The 13,233-nt window shown below is 38.3% G+C and overlaps 1 protein-coding gene across 2 annotated transcripts in view; it reads right to left on the bottom strand.

Annotated features, from left to right (window-relative positions):
- The window catches only part of LOC110828577 (uncharacterized), a 202,228-nt gene extending 189,386 nt beyond the window's left edge, over positions 1-12,842 (bottom strand). The window contains exon 1 of one of the 2 annotated variants that reach the window (XR_015536133.1): positions 12,334-12,842. The gene's annotated coding sequence lies outside the window, so the exon portion shown is untranslated. The remainder of the gene's footprint in view (positions 1-12,333) is intronic. The other variant, XR_015536132.1, reaches the window with a different exon arrangement.
- Positions 12,843-13,233: the final 391 nt, after the last annotated feature.

The following is a 13,233-nucleotide window of genomic DNA, read 5'->3' as shown; positions in this document are numbered from 1 at the left end:
TTTACGAATCGTGCTTCAGAGGAATATTAATCTTATCGATTTTAAAGGTTTGTGTACACCAAAAAGTTTCAAGAGCCGATTTCTCTGCCAAAATACGTATAACTTTTTTTTTTCCTTAGTCAAAAACTTAAAATCTTCATGGAATCATGCAGATACTAGTTCAATTCTCGCCAAGGACAAGGGGCTCCAAAAAACATTTTTCTATCGACGTGTATAAACGTCGTATCTCACAATATACTAACGTTTACTTTAAGTTACCGCAGTTTAATAAAACGAGATAATAAATCCACAATTGTAGACCTACGTTAATTCAGAAAATATTTCTCTAGATTTTAAAATGTTGCCCAAATATCCTTAATTATAAACTAATGACTGCGAAATAATTAAAGTTTAAAACACGCGTTAGGTCATAACGTAACTGTATGTGCACAGGGGATTTAATTATCAGTTACTTGTTAAAAATTTGTGAACAATTTTCGATCTTTACACACAATTATCATACTCATTAATTAATATTTTACACGTTGAACAACTGAAATTTCTTCTACATTTTTTAACTAAAACATCAAACTGTTAATCAAAACGAAATGTGAAGTCTTATTCTATTATGAGTAGCATCCTTCACTTTCATTACAAATTAGAGCCGAGTCTAATTTTCGTTAAGACTGTCACTTTAACGCCTATGTTTGGCAACCGCCATAACATAAATGATGGTTGAGAAGCATAAATATCAGGCGGATACGTAACACGTTTGACATGAAGTTCTGTTCCTCAGTAAAACAGACATGAACAGGATTTTTACATTATAATTACAAAAAATTACTAACATAGCTCTTACTGGCTTCTACAACTCGAACGATGTCAAAAATAACCTAAAGGTGTTCAACCTTAACACCACGTCCGTGAAATTTCAGGTAATCAAGGTGACTAGTATGAAAGTATAGCCCTGATGATGACAGCAGTAAACACCACTGAAACGTGGGTTAATTTCTACCAGACTACACAGCGTAACATCCCAGAATGTTGCCATCTTAAAGTCGCAGTATGTAATTCTAAGATGATTTAATCTGACGTTTAAAATCATTGGTTTAACCTAAATCGGAAAACCGGATTTCCAACACGGGACACCAAGTTTTCGTCAGCTGAACTGGCTACAACATAACTCGATAAGTTGCTGACAATCAATTTTTAAGCCCAAAGGCTTGATGAGTTTTCATTTAACGACGGAACTATCTGAAACATGCCTGCCTTATTCTCTGACAGAGGAGACGGCGAAGCGATGGTGTCCTAATGCCAACATTATCGTGCCAAGTGCTCATATACACATGTAGTGACGCACTCACGATAAGTGAGAAGGGGGGGGGGACCTCCCGCTGCAAAATTTTCTGGGCTCTCTCCTCTTATCAGTACATTTAATTAATGAATTATTAATACCGTATGATACAACTATTAAGAGCAACGCTATTAATTTACACACGAAACAAGGATGCAAAGCACAGCTCAAGCATGACGCCGTTAATGAAAAGAAAGTGAGGTTAACCCTTTGAAACCCAATGGTACGAAAATATACCACCTAATTTACCATCCAATAACTCTACATTATACACATGGGTTACGTATGATTCTCAGAATGAAGAGGTTTATTTCCCTAGACAGTATTAATCAGCTTTGTAATGGAAACATGCTGTGTTTTCTTTGAGGTACGACCGGAATTTTTAAATGTTATGTACATTAAGCAAGATGGTGCCAAAGTTCCAAACTGCTTCTGTAACGATTTAAATTCTTCGATTCCCCCAGCTGTCGTGAAATTAGTTACCGTTTCAAAATATATTAATCAGAACCTAGTCAGGCACTGGCCTAGAAATTACGAATAAAAACACAAGAGTACTTTCGTCGGGACAACCGGTCCCTCTCTCTCTCTTTCGAGAAACTCTCCATCGCAAGTACGTACGAAAGTTGTGTATCAGAAACTGGTGGCAGGTATGACTGATGGGGTGACATCGGCGATGACAAGGTACCACTCCGAGGTCCTGCGACTGTACATCAGCGCATCACGACTGCGATGTTGCAGTCCTTTTGTTTTCTCTCTTTTGTTTCATTCTTGGTTTCTGTTCGTGTTTTAAGAAAGACGTGACGAGACTCGGTTATGACGTGAGGAGAGACAGAGAGAGAGGGCCGAGTTATGACTGGGTGATGGATGGATGGACTTAACTGCTGGGTGCCGCGTTATTATCTCTCATGGTCGGGTCGCGACGTGGCTACTTAACGACATCAAGACTTGAACCATAACAAGTACAAAAATAACCATGTTTGTTATGCGATTAGTCATCGCGTATTTGTAATATCGAACAAATTTGACACAGCATATCACAAATAAATGCCCACTTTGCTACGTCAAGAATAATTAAAAACATTCTCGCTGTAATCACCTACATTTTTAAAAAAATATATCAGGATTTTGTACGTCGTGGTATAGAATTAAGAACCAAACACTTTTGTTTCAGAATTCTCAATCCGAAGTCGGAGAATGAACCTGCCAAGGAAAAGTGTTCGTAACCCGTCCATAATGATAAACTATCCCCCGTTTTATCTGCACTCCTGACCACGTGTGATGTACGAGCTGAAGTGTCTGCACGTTAACCCGCTGACACGCCACCAGATGGCTATCTTTAGCGTAAGCCTCCCGGCAACGAGAAGAGAAAGGCGATATAGCTTATTTCTATTGTTTTCTTAATAATTATTGGTTAATCGTGTTCAGATTATAACAAAATCTTTCTAAAAAACACGGCAAACAGATGCTAGGAAAGGTCAAATTGTGCCTATGTTGGGGTTCGGAGTCACGTTCTCGCGATAGCACAATTTCGATTCAGACATTGCTTCAAAATGTGAAGTGTTGTTTAATAATTACAAGACAATCGATATTCTTGCCAAAAAAGAACACGAATTTCACCACCTGCATCTGAAATAGTCATGGATTTGTATTACTACAGCTGAATCATTGGGGTTACCATAGGAGGGGGTTGGCCTGTATGGCACAGAATTTTGAAACAAAAAAAATCAATGAAAACGCTTCCTGAAGAAGCACCTTAAAATCGGTCAACTGGACGACAGAGGATTGAGGTGGCCAGACCTTACGGGAAAGTGAACCTTAAGGAAATAGTTGCGGTCTATAAAATTGGGGAAAAATTGATCTCACTTCGTATGGAATCCAATGGAAGAATAATTCATAAATGTATCCACTCCTCCCTGTAGCTGAATTCGACAATTTACAATATTAAAAATAAATATCCAACATCGCTGCTTCGTAACCAAACTAATTTGCGATAATTGATGAGAAATATAAAAAAAAACTGAATTTGTACTAGATCCTAGCTGAAATGATAGCAGCAGTAATATGTAAATGTTCTCCAGCTTCCTACTATATTCTTTTAGTATCAAAAGTTATCTTCCTTAGTAACATTACAACTATCATCACTTACTCCACTCGCTCTGACATTTATTTACTTATTTTATTTTCAGTTAATACATTTTCACAGATGTACCCATCTATGACATGAGACAGGGTCAACCCTTGTCCCTGAGGGTCATTACATAGCAGCTTGTAGAAAATACATCTGATATTAATTAAGTAGTGTAGGTAATGTTTGCACAATGTTGCTGTTATTGTTATGATGTGGGAGTAGGCAGGGGTTTGATTCCAGGCAGGGGCTTGTCTAATCCAGACCGGCACTGTGGACCACCCAGCCTCGTCCTATCCAGCTGGTAACTGCGTCTCTTTATCCCGTTGAATGCGGCAAGCTTATTTAAGCACGGTGTCAACATTATATTTAACTTAATATTTTAATACTTTGGGGATGTAAGAGGAGCATCTCAACTAATTAAATAAAACAATATAAAGGCATGAAAATTGAAAGCGGACGACAGTGTTATCGTAGACGTCAGGAAAATATTAACGCCAGAATCCAATTCGTTACACGAAAAAAAAAGACGGTTTTGAATAAAACTGTCCTGTGTTCATTTGTTCGCGTAACAAAACTGACTTTAATATCAATCTGAAGAATCTCCATCATAATTCTGCATTAAACTGAATCGATGTATAAATAATTATGATCCACGTGACAGGTTGTCAGACTCCTGTTAAGTTCTGGTTCTTTCAACATGTCCGTTTGTCAGTAACGTGAATGATCTTCCTCACCAATTACACCTTGAATGACGTGTCAAGAAAATTTATGTACTAACTGATGAAAACAAGTATTAAACGCTCTCTTGTATCTAAGCAGTATTAAGAATGGCCGATGTTAATTTAGAATAATTCTGTTTTTTTTTTCTCCAAAGCTATGGTAATTTCTGCTATAATCCCTCGTGATAAAACTTCATAACGAAAATCAATTTAAATCTGACCCGGAATTTTGTTCGTAGCGTGTCAATAAACCGTTTTGCCCTTTCATATTTAACAATATTTTCTCATCCCTCCAAGCACAGAATTTTCAGGACGGTTTTCCAATTACTGGAAAGAAAAAAAAATAGAGAATATGAAGCTAATGTCTTACATGACATACCGAGTCTAAGGAACACCATTAAGTACGATTTGAGCTCCACAAAATGTAAGTAGGATCTATTTCTGACCAACAAGAACCACGATTAAATTCGCTCAACGACTTTGACTTCACGTCCCCAATGACGAATTTAAGAAAAACCTGTTCAGTAGTATATATTTATTTTCACAGTCTATACACAAACGTTTTAATTAAATGATGTTAAAATTATATAATATTAAAACATTATGTAGTATAAAATATTATATTTATTATTATATTATAGTATAAAATATATATTTAATCAACACAAACGTGACGCATTTAAGCTACAAATTGAGTAACTGTTCAGTAGTTTTGGTGACGAAATGTCATAGACAGACAGACAGACAGACGCTGAATCCGTATTATACATTCACGAAATCAAAACAACGAAACTCATAAAAACCTTAACAAAATATTTTGTTGCAAATCTCCTGTTAATGGAACGATGTTTACTGATAAAATCTACTACAGTCTCTTTCAACCCTTAAAATAAGCTTTAGTCCACGGTTCTGACCGGGAATTTAAGAGCATCGCAGAGACAATGAAAGGATGATTAATTCCACGGTTCCTCCCTGCAGCGTATCCGAGTAATAAGAATTTTTAAGATCAACTGATAAACGCTCAACTTGACTAGGAAAACCAATTATATGATACACAATCAGCCTGTTTCTGCAACATGGCTACCGTAATTTCTTCAACCACGTTTCTTTCCCATTATCTATGTAATTCTAACACTTTGCCTCTAATGACGAGCTGGTCCCATTCAGCTACTGTACCGAGACTGTTTTGACAGCTCTGGGTCCGCGTTATTTGATGGATCGAGGCGGAGTCCCTGATTCTTGTCCGGCTACAGTTCTCAAGAGCGTGACAGGAACACGACAGAGAACATGTTGGAGAAGTGACAGACACCCTGTTATCGGCCATCTGTTGGCGTTGAATTGAGACTCCTGGTGCTGTTGATTCTTCATCATGTCCACCTCGAGTCCGTGGGCCTTGCCACTGAATTAAAGAACGCGTTCCTTCGCAAGACTCACTTCACCTTTTGCGTTCTGTGGACTACACAGTTGTGTTCGCCAGCACGTTCCCGGTATCTCGCACAAATATGCAAGATACCGTCCCGTCATTTACCTGGAGGAACTTACAAAACCTAAGGAAAACCTCCGTTAAGACACCTGGTCTCCGGCTAGAAATTTGAACCCGGGAACTCCCGAACATGGAACAGGAATCATAACCACTCTTCTGAGACGTTCGGTGTAAGTTATACGCTGCAACATATAAAATATAATACGTATGCTGGCTTCTGTAAACGCGATAATAAACCTTCGAGTTCCATAAAAGACAAAGGACTTCTTAAACTAAATTATGCCTCCGTCGTCAATCCTGAAGATGGAGGAAGTATGATCCTCCGAAACGTCGGTATCTACCTACAAGTCGCCACATCCCAGAAAACTACAATAGACATCATCGACGTCCTGAGAACCTCAACTCTCGCATTCACAAAGTCACGTTGTCTAAAGAAAGCAACAAACATTTGACATTTGAATTTATTTCCAAAAGTTTCAAAACGCTCTGCACGGACTGTACAAGGCTGAGATATGGTGTTATTATTAATTACCGATTACAGAATTCTTCCTGCTAATGTCGATACATTTTGGCTCCAAACTCTGCTATCATTAATCACGTCAGCTGATGGACTCGCCAACGGTTTATTACGGTGAGAGCATCCAGGCGATACTAGTCGATTATCCGACTAATGAGCAAACTTAACATGGTCCAACTGACCCATAATAGTACCTTTTATGCTCACGGTTTCGCCATTAGCTTTCATTATTAAAATTCCGAACCATGGCCTGGCCCGGACTTCTTGGTGCGAAGTTCAAGAAAGTGGACCGGCATAGCAGCGCCCTTCCTTTCCGACACATTAACACGACAGAAATAATGAATCTTATTTAGTGACGTATCTTCAACGTGGACAATGAATGAGCTAATATACTAAACACATTTCTGATACCGAGGATTAACAAACAAGAATTCGAAATGATACACAAGAAACTTATAATCGCTTGATTCAAATCCCGGAAAACCACGAGAGACGACCGTCACGACAGCCGGTTTTCGGACATAGATTCGAACCCGGGAACTCCCCAATACGAAGCAGGATAACTATTCGCTCGGCTCGAGTTGGGACAGGCAACAAAAATGTGTGACAGACATAATGTTCGCAGATTAAACGCACGTACTGTTAAAAGCTACGTAGGCAGACGAAGGTTATACATACCCCACAGAAATAAACTTTTGGTAGACATCGATAAAAAAAGGATTAAACTGTTCCCGCCCTGTAAGTGGTATCATTATATACCTTTACTTAAATTCCATACGTCCATTGTAACACAATGGCTCGTTATACAGCATTAGAGTCTCATAGGGGCTACCTTAAATTTTAATGAAACGATGTTTGTACAGTGCCGGAAATTAACTTGCATGAGGATGGATCAAATAAAAGTAACAGCCGAGTAATTTATTCCTCAAAGATTACTCCCCCATCTGCTGCTGAAACAGTTTCATCGAATTTAAATGAAATACTTTTCTTTTTAGACGCACGCCATATGCTACACGCTATCGCTACTGTAATTTGTGGAAAGCAAAGTATTTATATCTTAGATAAACATTCCACAGAATATTCAATGAAGGCTGCACCCATGAAATGGAAGCCCCAATTTGTTGAAGAAGAAACTTACGTGTCCGTGTTTCCTGACACAAATCAACAAAAACTTAACAAATCCCTCACAAGACTTTCGAAAATGCAGTTAAGCTGTAACACTTAAAAAGGCTCTAACAAATAACAGCGACTTTAATAAGAGTCTAAACAGCTTGATATTTTCTTAAGATAGTATAATTGCGTCATATTGTGAATCAAATATTAAATTAATTATTCGGTATTTGTCCGTCTAATCACAATTATATTTAAAATTTACAAATAAGATAATTAAAATATCATTTTATGTTCCACATCGAATAATCGATTTACATTTGGAACATTCTTACAACATGTTTCGGTTTCATCGAACCATCTTCAGGTGTAAAATTACTTCTAGACACCTCCAGACACATCAACGTGTCTACAATCTCATCTCTGGCCGATGTAGAACATCAAAAGCATTCACTTCAAAACAATACATTCGCTCCAATATATGAAAATAATCTGGATATGAACATCTCCAAAAGGCTACACAACAGAAATTGTAATTGAGTTTTAAGCTTGTTGATATAATTTTACACCTGAAGATGGTTCGATGAAACCGAAACATGCTGTAAAAATGTTCCAAATGTAAATCGATTATTCGATGTGGAACATAAAATGGTATTTTAATTATCTTAATTGTAAATTTTAAAATTTTAAATATAATTGTGATTAGACGGACAAAACCGAATAATTAATTTAATATTTGATATTTTCTGCACGTAATAGTTTATATACTCTTTTTTGTGTTTATGAGATGCAATATCGCCTTTTGACAGGCCGATCCCCAACAGTGGGTAACGCTGAATGTCAACTAACAATACTAAAATTCGTATATTTTCATCACAAGCACGCAGCAGAAACTACAAAACCACCGACCAACTGGTCCTTTCAAAAAAAAAAAATTTACGATAGGCACGACAGGTTCCTTCTCCGTCCTCGACAATTCATCATTCCCTATCATCCGTCTATTCGACGCTTTATAAGCCTACGCGGTTAAAAAATAAAGTAACAAAACGTACCGGAAGCCGTGCACAGAGAGAGAGAGAGAGATTCGTGATAGAAAATGGGAAAACTCACTGCACATGCGTCGCTTACGAACATGATTGCACGTTCTGGAAGAGAATCAGCCGACACGTCTACTAATAATGAGGGACTTAGTTCATGAAGGTGTACACGCATCTAATGATAAGGATAGGGTAACTGGTAACACAAAGTCCCACAAACCGACTGCCACACCCTCTACCGAATTAATTTGGAAACCTACTGCTATTGCGTGAAATGGCTGAAACGTGATGAATGCGGTGTTTGTTTCAGACTGCCCTGCCCCCCCCTGTCCACCCCCCTCTCATGTCTCTTTTTTTGTCGTGTCCTGTGTGGGTCGCTTCTACAGGGTGAGTCTTTTGTGTTCCAAGCTGAAGACCCTCGTTTTGATACGTTGGGACCCTAAGGTAAGCTTAGATTATGAGGTCCAATAACTGAAGAAATCTATTAAAAAGAACAATATAAAACGAAATGTTAATATCTTGAACATGCAGTAATATTTAATGACGATGCAATGGAAAATGACAACTAGCAATGACTGAAATTGGCATTTTTTAATTGCTTAATTGCTGGCCTTGTAATCCTGGGGTCTCGGGTTCGATTCCCGGCGGTGCCCGAATTTATAACTTGTGTTGGGCAAGGCCGTGGTCTAGGCAACACGGATTTTTCCTCCGGTGGCTTCCCCGGTTTCTCCGTGGCATCCCAACAATTACTCCATTCACACACAGAAGAAGGCAATGGCAAACCACTTCTGGATCATCTGCCAAGAACGTATATGAACAGGTCTCAGTCCGAGAAAAGGATGGAAGGATCCTGTTCATATGGACCTGTCGTCAGACAGAACACTAAATAAAAATAAGATGAGATAGTCTAGCGGTTAGAACGCTGGCCTTGTAATCCTGGGGTCTCGGGTTCGATTCCCGGCAGTGCCCGAATTTATAACTTTTGTTGGGCAAGGCCGTGGTCTAGGCAACACGGAGTTTTCCTCCGTGGCATCCCAACAATTACTCCATTCACACACAGAAGAAGGCAATGGCAAACCACTTCTGGATCATCTGCCAAGAACGTATATGAACAGGTCCCAGTCCGAGAAAAGGATGGAAGGATCCTGTTCATATGGACCTGTCGTCAGACAGAACACTAAATAAAATAATAATAAATCAAAATACAAACATCCCTTTTAAACCCCCATGTAAGGATCTATTTAGAGCCTAAATCCGGTATTGAGTCCAGATCTGTAAAACTAGGTTTATCACGTGATTCAGGGACACTATTAAAGGGAGACAATTTATTGTTTTGTCTGTGTTGGTCTTCAACCCTGAAGATGGCAGTAGCACATTCCTCCAAAACGCTGTTATTTACCTACAAGTGCATTGGGCGTCACAACCCATAATACCAACACTGACAACTTCACCGCTGCAAGAACTTCGACAGTAAATATGATCTACGAATGCCCTTTAGAAGTACCTGGATGGTTTTTATGAGAAAAATAAGCTTAAACGCGTATAAAGGCGAAAAGTTGTATACGAAGATTGGCACTAAAGTTAAAATCACTGGGACGAGGAACCATTAAACGCCATAAGAAAACACTGAGATATCAGCTACAGCTGTAAAGTTCATGACAGGTAAAATTAAGCCTATTTCTGCACAGATCTTGACGGTGAAGATGATGCTTCTTACAAATTTTAAGTATTTTATTCGCCACTTGAACGTCCTGTATTTACCAAAGTGAAGGGTAAGAATCAAACTATAGATTTTTCTTCAGTCAAATTACACGTTACTTCAGTCTAAGCCACATAAGAAGGGCCATTTCTACAGCCTCTTCCTTGGCACATCCGCGTACAAATAATGGACAAGGATAATGACGAAGTCCACAAAAACAACGCCCGAATGACCGCCACGTTCAAACGCGGCTGCACTAGCGATACGTGGACTCCTGAAGACTAATTTCTCGCATTTCACTTCTTCTGTTCCGCTTACTTAAAGTTAAGGCTGATAGCTCAAGGACGAAAAGATAGACGGGGCTCGTAACGTGCAGGAACAGACGAGAACATTCGCGTGGAAAGCCTAAAGGGGTAAGAAAACATTGCTCAGGTGTGGATTGGATTAATCTGGGCCAACGTCATCTCCAACACATCACAGTCTGGTTAACCCTACGTAGCCAAAGCTCATCTAAATTATATATAAACATTTAGTCCCTACCGCAAAGAAAACAGCGCCGTCTACATTACATGGATCAACTGATCAATGCTGTTTAAGGGGCTAAAAATCATACGAAACCCACAAATACACTGTGTGACCAAAATGTAGAGTTAACTGTCGTTAAATCAGGTGGTATATATAGTTACCACCGACATTTAAAGTGTTACGTTATATATCCACGTTCATACGTTAAGTTTTATCGAGGTACAGATGTGTTAGAATGTTAACATTCTAATACTGCACGAAGGTGTTAATATTCCTTTCAAATAGTTGAAAATAAACTTAATACACACAATAAACATCTCTTTATACAACACTTTCTGAGAACTTACGAGTCCCTTAAATGCTCAGATCGGTATAAAAAACACGGCGAAACTTCAAAACCCTTTCATAGGCAAATTGTTTCCTCTAACTTAAGATTTCTTGTGGGGGCATATACGGGAATATGCCTCATTTGAATTTACGTAGTGTGGGAAAACTACCGCCGACTGTGTTAAGTCAGAACAAACCTGTCTGTGGGGGTACACAAACTATTTTCGAACGCAGAGAAAATCAAAGCATACTCCCAGTATCCACCGCGTATAAAACATTTGTACAAATGTCCATTACTATATATTTAAGTTACCCAAACGCTGTGGTTATCAACTGTTAACCCCTCAGATACACTGAACACATGTTCTAATCACTTCGATGTTAAATAATCTCGATTAAAGTCTTACTTTCTTGTATATTTTTGATAACTAGATAGGTTCGCCGTTAAAGTTGTATTCGGATACACACAAACATCCATATAATTCGATATTACGTCCGAATTATAAGCGTACAATTTAATATATTATAATTAAAGTTCTTAAGAAATCTGTAATATATTTAAACCGATCGTCAAAAACTGCGCAAAAGTCCCACGCGTCGTTTTGTGGCACAAAAAACATTCATCAGTTTACTTGTTCCGTTAACTGTACATATTAGCTTTGCTCCTTCACATCCAGGTGCTCTGTACCCAGAACCAATCGCTTCCCCCCCTCCCCCCCCCCCAACGCCTCATTACAATACCCAAGAAATGAAAGAAAGTAAAATTGAAGGCACAGCCCGGAAATTGTTCCAAAAGCCCTCCGTACACTTACACCTGTCGGTAGTTCAATTCAGCACTGAAGAATGGGCCTGCATGTGATTCAGAGAAACTCGCTTTATTCATTATTTAATGTTCTTGGTCTTTTTTTTTTTTTGAAAGGGAAATATATATAATGTACTTAGGAATTCATAAAAACTACACGCAACGCTAAATATATTTGTATGGATTTTCTATACGAAGAATGTCTTGTTTCATACAGTACTATCAGTCTATGCAGGCTACTACAATAAAAGAAGAATTAAATAATGCCACTTAAGCCACTATTGCGCAAATTTACAAAACATAATATTCATATATTTATGGTATGGTGACCAGTTACACACATAAACTAATTTTCTCGTACAATTTTTTTCTATAGCGTTATACTATTTACAGACAGACGTATGTAGTTGTACTAATGACAACATTTTAATGTTTGTCAATGAAAACAGGCCTATCTAAAATCAACATTCACGTAAATATTATGTTATTTAGCGTATATTTCGCTAAGAAGCGACGAATAAAGGAAAACTGTTGTTTCATGTCTCATTTAACAATTTCTGCAAAGAAATAATGAACCACATTGCTTATATGAATCACATATTTCGATACTGTACACCTCTCTGTGTTGAAAATACAAACATGGCTGTACTTACCGACGCTACCACCGTCAAGGGACAAGATGCGACGTTATCTGATACAATGCAGGAATGTTTGTGTTCTCAATAAATGTCCAGCGAATTCAGTATCTAAAACAATACTGGGAATCAAAAAATCTAAACCTTATTCTCTCGGAAACAGTAAAATGATTAGACACAAATAACGTTCCGAAAACAATAAACACGAGCTATCACTCCACGCACTAGCTACGTCATGTCCAGTGGTCACGTGATTTCGGCCTACCTGTAGAAACAACTAGCTTTATCGCTCAGGCGAACCGAACTGATTGCAGAAATTAGCTGCAAGTAACAACAGTAACACGAACAACAACAATAATCGTTTAAATATAACACAACACCAAGTTATTTTACTGAAACATGTCCACGCTTCTGCACTGACAGCAAACCGAAATGCAGCAATACTCAAAACACACGATAGAGGGTGAAGAAGCATACAGGAGTGGCAACAGTGTAGAATGAAATCTGAAAACAAAACCACTAATTTACGAAAATACACGATTACAGCCAAATGCATTTGTGGTATATAACCAACAAATCTGTTTACCAATCACGTCATAACAAAAAATAACACGCCATACACGACGCGCAAAATCTGTCCAGGCGAAAGGAAATTTTTCTTATCTTCCCCGAAACAAATGAACAGCAATCACAACCCACTCTCCTGGGCGCGTTCAGAACGACAGCAACACACGAGCGTAGAGCTGTTTTACAGTTCCAAGTAGCCCATACACATAACAGATGCTTTCGTTGTTTAGTATTTCGCTTCGTGCTTCAAATAACATTTAATACCAATGAAATACATATTTTGTAATGCACCAATTTTTTAAAATAATTATCCGCTTATAGATAACTCTGACACCGTCTTCATGTATTGTA

The sequence above is a fragment of the Zootermopsis nevadensis genome, unplaced genomic scaffold (genome assembly GCF_977971745.1).
Source record: "Zootermopsis nevadensis isolate Lab colony 2312 unplaced genomic scaffold, Znev_1.0 Znev_ptg000021l, whole genome shotgun sequence".
NCBI lineage: Eukaryota > Metazoa > Arthropoda > Insecta > Blattodea > Termopsidae > Zootermopsis > Zootermopsis nevadensis.
Note: the sequence above shows the minus strand (reverse complement) of the source record. Positions and strands in the feature narration are given on the sequence as shown.